This window comes from Moschus berezovskii, chromosome 9 (genome assembly GCF_049115385.1).
Source record: "Moschus berezovskii isolate FMDL1 chromosome 9, NW_MosBer_1.0, whole genome shotgun sequence".
NCBI classification, from domain to species: domain Eukaryota; kingdom Metazoa; phylum Chordata; class Mammalia; order Artiodactyla; family Moschidae; genus Moschus; species Moschus berezovskii.
In genome coordinates this window covers 102,002,982-102,013,083 of record NC_142468.1, presented here as the reverse complement: position 1 = coordinate 102,013,083, position 10,102 = coordinate 102,002,982, and the positions used below count along the sequence as shown (strand labels likewise).

At 35.9% G+C, this 10,102-nt stretch overlaps 1 long non-coding RNA gene and 1 pseudogene across 1 annotated transcript; one reads left to right on the top strand and one right to left on the bottom strand.

The window, feature by feature from the left end:
- Positions 1-444: 444 nt before the first annotated feature.
- On the top strand, positions 445-7,458 carry LOC148776747 (uncharacterized). Its single transcript, XR_016038306.1, has 2 exons — positions 445-556; positions 6,091-7,458. It is a non-coding gene; the product is annotated as an uncharacterized LOC148776747 (long non-coding RNA).
- On the bottom strand, positions 3,456-5,745 carry LOC129563392 (olfactory receptor 4K14-like; annotated as a pseudogene).
- Positions 7,459-10,102: the final 2,644 nt, after the last annotated feature.

Genomic DNA, 10,102 nt, shown 5'->3' with positions numbered 1-10,102 from the left:
ACTTCATGAAATACAAGTGGTTATATACAAATTTGGGGCTGTTTTTTCTGAAGTTACCATTTTATAATTTAGACCATTGATTATGTTGTTACATTGAATTATCAAGTTAACTCTCTAGATAAAGACTTGTTTGTCAGCCAAATTAAAGCCTCGATAAGTATTTGGATATTTTTGAAAAAACAATGATTAGAGACTAGTGTCTACTGAAAGTATGGCCTTATGCATCAGACTGCCTATATTCAATTAATCAACTGAATTTTATTAATTCAATTAAGTAATGTAGAACTTACTTATGCAAATTTTCAGAAAGTTGTGAAATATCTAACTCTAAAATTTAAATGCTGGATATGAATAATTAAATAATTAAATTCATAATTATTTATCATAAATTAAATTTATTTTTCTTTCTGAAAGACAGAAATATGTGTCTTTGAGTATTTATGACCTGGGTGAAAAACAGCAAGTGAGAAGTGGAGTAGAGAGAAAATGGATCAGATGCTGTAATAGAGACTGACAGATACTGGGAAGGAAAACAAGAAGGAGAACCTCATAAACAGTATGTTTTATGAGTTTGAAAATATGCTTCCCTTGCTTGTTTCATTTCAAATGGACTCAAGTCATCTGCAGTTGACTTAGGACAGGGAAATTTATGTATATGTTGGTATTTCACAATTTTTGAAACTGTGACTTAATCCATCAATGAATATTCCTCAAATATCAAAATGTGTTGATCTGACTATAGCCTGGATGGTATTATTATTATCCAACAACTATTCTATCCAAATTTTTTGCTGACTGTTTTCTCTAGTAACTCGTATAACTCTACCGTGTCTCAATACTTGGGTCTTAAATATGTGTTAGTGTGTATGATCTGTGTAAATTACAAAGCCTATTTAATTTTTGGCTTGCTTTGACAGCTAGAAGACTGAGCCAGGTTCACTGTGAAGCTATGAAAGGACCCTGTGTCCTGAGTATTTGCGATCCACAATTCTTTCAGGGTTATGCAATCAGTTTGTATTTCATATTTTTCCTGTTCACATTATTTTGTTGTTTTGATTTATATTTTTAGTGGATTCTTTTTAGGTACATTCAATTAGAAAGTACAATATAAAGCCAGAACTCTGATTGAGGAATTTGTCTTACTTTTGAAAGTAGCAGGAGAATGGAGAAGACTAAAGTTCTAAGCTCAACAGTTCTGAAAGGCAATACTGAACCACCTGAACTCTATCAGATTGAGGAGCAAAAGATCTATTAGAATCATAATCCAAATGTGGAAGGGATATATCCAAGGAACAGGAGCAAACCTTAAATGTACCAAGTCTTATAAAAATTATACTGCAGAATCAATAGGGTAGTACTTGATCGGACTGAAGTGATCACACCTTAACATTTTATGCCTCAGAGAGGAAGGAGTAGATCATTTCTGAAGGAATTTATTATATCACCACTACATGATCTTTTATATACAATGTGTAACATAGAAAAATTTAATTGTGGAATATGCAAGAAGCAGGGATATGTGATTGATAATTAGTGGGTAATGAGTTAAGAGAAGCAGACCACATAAGACACAATTTGTGAAATTAGAAGAGAGCATAAATAAGTTAAAAGATATAGTTAAAAGACATTAAGAAACCGAAAACCTGAAAAAAATTACACAGAGGAACAGAATATCTCAGAAAGAACCAAGTGATTTTAGAAATGAAAAGGAAATGTGCAATATTATGAATTTAAGAGAGATTCTTTATTAAAATTTGCAAAATACAAAGGATCATGTCATCTTTAGAAAGGAATAGGAAATTTGTAGTATTTCTAGATCCATCGATTTCATATAAATGGATGTAAACTTGTATAAGATTTTAAGGAAGATTTCTGAAGAAAAGTTTTCCTTAATGTAGTAATAAATTATCTATAAGTTCTGAACATAATCTAGTTCTTACAGGCTATTTGAACACTTCAGTGAATTAAGTGGATAGTTTATTCCAAAGCTACATTTTTTGACCTACCTAATCACTGACTCGATGGACATGAGTTTGGGTGAACTCCAGGAGTTGGTGATGGACAGGGAGGCCTGGCATGCTGTGATTCATGGGGTCGCAAAGAGTCAGACACGACTGAGACACTGAACTGAACTGAATGATGAACTGCCTAACCCATTTATGACTAGGAAGGAAAAAAGCAAAATCTCCGAAGGTTGTTGATATAGCCATCTTTGTATTTAATGGGCTTCCCTGATAGCTCAGCTGGCAAAGAATCCACCTGCAATGTGGAAGACCCGGGATCAATCCCTGGTTTGGGAAGATCCCCTGGAGAAGGGAAAGGCTAACCCACTCCAGTATTCTGACCTGGAGAATTCCACGGACTGTATAGTCCATTGGGTTATAAAGAGTTGGACACGACTAAGTGAATTTCACTTCACTTGTATTTTTTTTCAGGTTTAAATCTGATTTTATTTATTATTTATTTATTTTTTTATTAATTTTAATTGGAGGCTAGTTACTTTACATATTGTATTGGTTTTGCCATACAGTGACATGAATCTGCCCCGGGTGTACATGCATTCCCCATTTTGAATCCCCCTCCCACCTCCCTCTCCATCCCATCCCTCTGGGTAATCCCAGTGCACCAGCCCCAAGCATCCTGTATCATGCATCGAACCTGGACTGGCGATTTGTTTCACATATGATAATTTACATGTTTCAATGCCATTCTCCCATATCATCCCACCCTCGCCGTCTCCCACAGAGTCCAAAAGACTGTTTATACATCTGTGTCTCTTTTGCTGTCTCTCACACAGGGTTATTGTTACCATCTTTCTAAATTCCATATCTTTTAAAGATATTACACTGTTTCACAAATGTCTAAAACATGATGAAAGAGAAAAAACTCTCCAGATGAGGATTATGATTCAATTTCCTTTCTGAATATGATTTGAAATATTTAATAATTACTTATATATATATGTTTATAGAAGATAATAGAATGTTATCTAATTGATAGACTAATTTATCATTTTATAAAGATAAATATAGCAATATAATGCACTAACTTATTAAAGAAAACTTTAGAGAAGGCCTATGTAAAATGCTCTGTTAAGAAATTCATTGAATAATAGAAAATTTCCTGATAGTGTGGTCAGTGTTGTAGTAATAGTAAGAATCAAAATAATTAACATTAAAATTCTTACTAATTTCAAGTCATTCTTGAGACCAATCAAAATCATGTTTATAAAGACTGGCCACATTTCTCAAATAGGAACTCATTTTTGCAATTCTAGAACACTAAAGAATTGATACAAAACTTTCTTCAAGAGATATACATGATTTCTATATGTGAATTGGGGAACTCTTCACAGTCTTCAGTAACAGGATAGGTGTGGCTAATTTAGGGTGCTCACAGAAGACATTCTGATAATTTGAGATGATGAAATACCAACAGAAATCCACAGTCTGTCATCATAGCCACTTAATGGCATTTCTAATCTCTTTGTTTCTTAAAGTATAAATGACTGGATTTAGTAGTGGTGTGATGATAGCATAAAATACAGCAAGGAACTTGCCCACTCAAGTGGTGCTGAGTGGGAAAAGAGAGATGAAGATACAAGGCCAAAGAATAACATGACCATCATGACATGGGCAGTGCAAGTGGAGAGAGCCTTGGATGCCCTGCCCCTGGATTGATGGCAGACAGTGAGCAGAATATAAAAGTAAGAGATCAGCAGTAGAATGAAGCAGATGGTGGCCAGTACCCCACTGTAAGCATGAATCAACATTTCTAAAACATAAGTGTCCAAGAAAGCTGGCTTGATCACCAATGGAATATCACAGAAAATACTATCCAATTCTCTGGATCCACAGAAAGGCAGTTATATAGTTATAGTTAGTTGGCTTATTGAATGCACAAAGCCAGTGATCCATGATGTCATCACTAGCTGAATGCACATTTGTGTGTTCAGGATGCTAGAGTAATGGAGTGGCTTGCAGATGGCCACATAAAAGTCATAGGCCTTGGACACAAGCAGCACCATTTCACCCCCTCAAAAAAAATGTCCAAAAAAAAAAAAATCTGACACATGCATGCTCTAAGGGAGATGGTCTTGTTTGCTTTGAGAAAGTCTGAGGTCAGTTTAGGAGCGGTTACTGATGAAAGGCAAAAGTCAATGAATGAAAGATTGACTAATATTAAGTACATAGGGGAGTAGAGACGAAGGTCAGCAATAATTAGCAGCACATTGACGATATTGCCTAATATGGTGATTAAGTAAAGTGAGTAAAATATCACTAGGAGGAAGGCCTGGAGGTCCCATAAGTCACACAGCCCAAGAAAAATAAATCTGGACACTATGGACTGGTTCAGTTCAGTTCAGTTCAGTCGCTCAGTCGTGTCTGACTCTTTGTGACCCCATGAAATACAGGCTGTTGCTTCTTCCATTTAGTTCAGTTTATTCTAATTTTATCTGAAGAAAAAACATATATTTTCTGAATCAAGCAGTTTTCTTATTTATTGCTGATGGAAGCATTTACTTACATTGTCAATTTGGAAAAAAACTGTCCTTTTCTTGTAAAGCTCAACACTCAAACATCCTGTGGTCCAGCAATTTCAGTCTCATTTGCATGCTTGAGATAAATTCTTACAACTGTATATATGGAGATATTTATAATTATACATATAAACAGGACAGTGGAATATTATTCAGAAACAACATATAAAATACAACTATATTAAATGACAGAAATGTAGCTTTTTGAGACATAGTAATGAAGAAAAAAGAGGTTATCATAATTTTTATAAAGTGAACAGCAATAAAAAATGGTGTATTTTGTAGGGACTTCTATGTATAAGCTATGTATTTTAAATGATGTAAGTAACTCCAGCTGTGGGGAAGTAAGGATCAGGATGAGTATGCACACATTATCAACTGTATGATATTATGAGCTATTTAGGTCTTATATTAGTCATGTTTTTATAGCTATAGTTTTGTTTGTAAATAAACAAGCAAACAAATTCAAAATAGACATTGAGGAATTTGTGGATATACTATGAATAAAGAATTATGATTAATTCAATGCTGTGGCCCTGAAGTTTTACCTGAATATAATCTTCCTGTTGTCTGTAACTGAAGCTATTGATGATACAAGTTTGGCTTAAATCCATTGATTTATCAGGTACCAAGGATGAAAATAAAAAGAAAATTAGAAAATAATAGATGTAGGAGGGGCTTTTAATTTTTTCCAGTGTGGTAAACAGGAATTTATTGAATATTTTCTTACTATGATCTGTGATCACTTTTGAGCACTTCAGTGAAAAAGAAATAGATTGTAGGTGGTGTATGATTTATCAAAGAATAAAAGCTTATGCCTACTTTTTCACCTAATCGTAACGTAATAAGTTGTAAATATTATTTTAGTTAAATTGCAAAGGGCAAAGTATTACTGCTAAGATAATTATGTAAAAACTGTATTAATAATACTGTTAAAATAATTATGTGAAATAGGTATGTAATTTTCAACTCTACCCTAAGTAGGAAAAGTAAGCCTAAAGATTCTAAGAGCATAGTTGAAAATCAGATGAATTAGAGCAGAACTCACACACAAAAAATCAAATGTTAGGACAATTAAAAATAAAAATAAATGGGACATTTTATTTTCTTCTTTGAGTTGCTAATTTCACGTCATGGGAAAGCTAAAACTTTCTCTTTGTCTCTCTCTCTCTGAATACCTCCCATATGCTAGAATTTTCACCCATATTGTCTAAAATAATCTTCACAATAACCAAATAAAATAAAATAAGTGAAATATTTGTTACTATTCTGAGTTTGGCTCCCAGTGTAACCTGTTAGCGTCTCAGAGCTGGGACATAGCTTGACTGGAGCGCAATCCTGATTCTCTCTGATGCCAGTCCTTCATCTGTGCGGTCATTCTGTGTCTCCTGTTCAGTTCCAAGAGCATAATTCCATTTCCAGGGTGACTATTGACTATTATAGGCTTTGAAAGATTTCTCTCCATAATCTCTATCAGGTTCGTTCCTGAGTTAAATTAGTAACTATCACTTTTCTCAATATTTGGAAATTTCTGTTAATTACAGTTACAGATCTATGCCTAGAACATAGTGTTCCTGAAGTCAAGAAAACTGCAGGCCCTGATGACTGTGGATCTATGAGGACCTGAATACTACCTCAAAGAGGGCATCTACATAGCTGTGAGATTGTGTACTCATTTTGATTATGTAGAGAGTCCAGAAGGCCCACGAATACCTTGGAAGAAATCTTTGATGTTTTTGAACGTTATGCAACAATTCCTAACCTTTCTAATTAGTGTGCATGGAAATATGGCATTAAAACATTGTCTTCAATATGATAAGGAAGGGAACTAAGGGTGAAGTTAAGCAATTTAAGGTGCAGAGTGTATCTCCTTACCAGAGAGACACCATATTTGACCACATTTCTTCCCAAGAATAAAACATTGTCCATATTCTAAATAGAATCTGAAACGGAATCATATTGCATCAAAACAAAGAATCTACCTTCTGCTGTGACCAGCATTCATTGGGGAGTGTGAGGCATTTATTTAGTATAGAGAGAGGCCTCTGGAGTAGGAAATTTTTCAAGCTACTCATGCTATGTTCCTTTGAGACCACTTGATTCTGGTCTCTCTGAATTAAGAACATCATCTGGAAAGTGTGCCTTTTGTCAGGGTGAGAACTGGTGAGGACAACAATACAAGTTCTAATGGTGGAGTTAAGCACAGTTTTAAAACATCTCTTTGATTAACTTTTTAACAAAGAAAAGCATTATCCCAGAACTAAGTTGCCGTCCCTAGTCCCAGATGACTTGGGTGAGTGGACATGGGCTGATGAGCAGAGGGAGAGGGACTCGGCAGTGCGTGCTCAGTGGCTCCCTCAGTGCTGAACACCAAGCATGCCCGCTGTACAGCAGTCAGTCGTGAACTGGGGTTTTAAGGAAGAATAGAGAGAGATTTTAAAGTGTTAAAAGTTTCTCTGATTATGTGAGCAATGATCATGATTGAAAAACGGGCACAAGGCAATATTGGGGCTTCCCAAGTGGCTCCCAAAGAATCTCCTGCCAATGCAGGAGACACAAGAGAGATGGGTATGATAGTGGATGGGGAAGAGCCCTAGTATAGGAAATGACAACTAACTCTAGTATTCTTGCAGGCATAATCTTTTGGACAGAGGAACCTGGCAAGCTATGGTCCATGGGGTCACAAAGAGTTCGACACAACTAAGCGCTCTCAACAAAAGGGCAATATTAACAGTATTATTCAAAATAACAAAACAATAAGGGAAGCTTACCTCTTATTTTCATTTATAAAATATTATATGATTTAGTCTTATGGACAAGAATCCAGCACTTTAGTAGTCTGAGAAGGAAACATGATAGTGTGTCTCTATCTGCCCATTGCTGTCACTTTTTATCAGAAGAATAAACTTGTTCACATATTGGTGGTTATGGTTTCAGTTTGTTTTCTATGCAGTTACATACCAACATGTGCACTTTTAAATATATAATATGGAGGAATCTTTTTCTTTGAAAGATATACAGTATTGACGGATATTTTAAATTCCAGTTACTCTAAAATAATATGCTTAAATATATTTTGTTCAATGTATATGGTTGTTTTTAGAGAAATTAAGAGAAAATTTATGTAACTACACATTTTTAGTGTTCTTTTCACACTTTGAGAATGAATGGTTAGGGTTTGGAAAGCAGACATGAAAACAGTGATGTAGAAGAGTGAGATTATTACATTTGACATTAACCATGTACATAGTGTCAGTGATGTCAATCCACCACTGGTCAACTTGGTTGATGATCAGGCAAAGGAGGGTCCTCTGTCTTGACACAGTTTCGAAACATCTGTACATTAAACTTTAGCTGACTATGTTTAGGAATGGAAACCAGAGATAATAACCCTTCAAGCCATTTATTTAGGTTCTGTTGTATGAATATCTTTAACATAGGGGAATACAAACATTTACTTATGATAACTACATTAAAATAACCTTGAATATGGGGTTGGGTGGAGAAGGAAATGGCAGCCCATTCCAGTATTATTGCCTGGAGAATCCCAGGGACAGGGGAGCCTGGTGGCCTGCCACCTATGGGGTCTCAGAGAGTCAGACACGGTTGAAGCTACTTAGCAGCAGCAGCATGGAGTTGAGAGAGCTCAGAGTCAAATACCTTCATCTCAGCTCCACATCAGCTCATCAAGAATGGGTGGCTAAAATGCAGCATATCTACAGGATGACTTTCTATTCATTTTCTTCCCTTCTCATTGTTAGAGATTTTTTTGCTAAACAGACATTTCACTATTTCTCAGTGATTGGAGACTCTGGACAGGTTCCCAGGGTTTATCTAAACTTCACGGTTACTTCCTCTCTATCTAGTGTATCTATTTATATGTTTTAGGGAGTAAATGAATCTTGTGTTTCAGCTCCACCGAGTTAGGAGACACAACAAGTGGAGGAGGTGGACATTCTATTCAATTAATGAAGGTGTTAATATTGTTATTCTTATACTCCTGTGACTTCTAGGACATGGGGCTTTTAAAGAAACCAAACGGGGCAACCAATGAAAGAGTAATCTAAAGAAACCTCTAGCCTGATTAAAACAACTTTAAATAAAGACAAACATTTGGAAGACAGTTTGGTAGAGCTTTACAAAGCTAATGATAGTATTGCCATATGATAAAGTAATAGTACTGCTGGGCATTTACCAAACTGAGTTAAAAATTCTGTTTATACAAAATCTGCATTTGAACAATTGTTGCAGCTTTATCCATAATTACCAAAAACTAGAGCCATCCAAGACATCCTTCAATCTGTTAATGGTTAAGTAAAGTGTGGTACACTTGTACAATGGAATATTATTTGGTAATAAACAGAAATAATCTATTATGTCATGAAAAGATATACAGGATCCTTAAGTGTCTATTGCTACATAAAGGAAGCCAATCTGAAAAGTCTATGTGCTGTGTGATTCCACCTGTATGAAATGCAAAACTATGGATACAGTGTTAGGTGGTTAGGTGGTGGTTAGGTGGTTGTCAGGGGTTCATGGCATAAGGGAAATGAATGAATAAGTTACACCCAGGAGATTTTAGTACAGTGAAATTATTTTTTATGATACTGTAACTTTGAATATATTTTCTAAGACATTTGCTGTGTCTTCTGTGGGTGCCTGAATGGAATGACAGCCTAACAACAACGAGCTTGTGTTTGTTTCTAATACTGTTATCCAGTTAAAGGAACCAGGGATCTTTAGAGAAATGGCTATTGTAGGAATAGGAAATAAAGATGCCAGATAAGCCAGGAGCATCTTTTGGTCCCAGAAAATAAGGGGATGATCAAACATACATAAGGGCTTCCCTGGTGGCTCAGAGGTTAAAGCGTCTGCCTCCAATGCGGGAGACCCAGGTTCGATCCCTGGGTCGGGAAGATCCCCTGGAGAAGGAAATGGTAACCCACTCCAGTATTCTTGCCTGGAGAATCCCATGGACGGAGAAGCCTGGTAGGCTACAGTCCACGGGGCTGCAAAGAGTCGGACACGACTGAGCGGCTGAACGGAAGGGAACGGAAACATACATAAACTCACAATACTTGATGCAGGTATACATCAAAGAAGCTTAAGAGCCTAATGAAAATAAAACTCCCAAGAGCAGTTTCAGATTATAATCCAAATTATAAATACCCATGATTTCATACTAATGTAAATGATTGAATAAATTAGTACATGGGGTAGAAGAGTAACCACCCATGCAGGAGAATTAGAGATAAATTATGAAGCACACTATCCTAATCGAGGGGAACATAGCTACTCATTCCTTAAGTATGGGCTGAGTGTACTGACTTTCCTCAAAATGCAGTGTGGAGAGTAAGGAAAGTAAATCTACAATGAGGCAACCTGAGAAACATTTCAGTCAGGTGACCAAGGTCAACATCAACAGATATAAATCATGGTGATGATATAGACATTTGATGGGAGGTGTCAAAATGGCAGATCACCTGTGGTATGCTTGCACTGAACCCATAACTCTGGTGTAATCATGAGAAAATGCCAAATACATTTCAGTGGGGTGATACC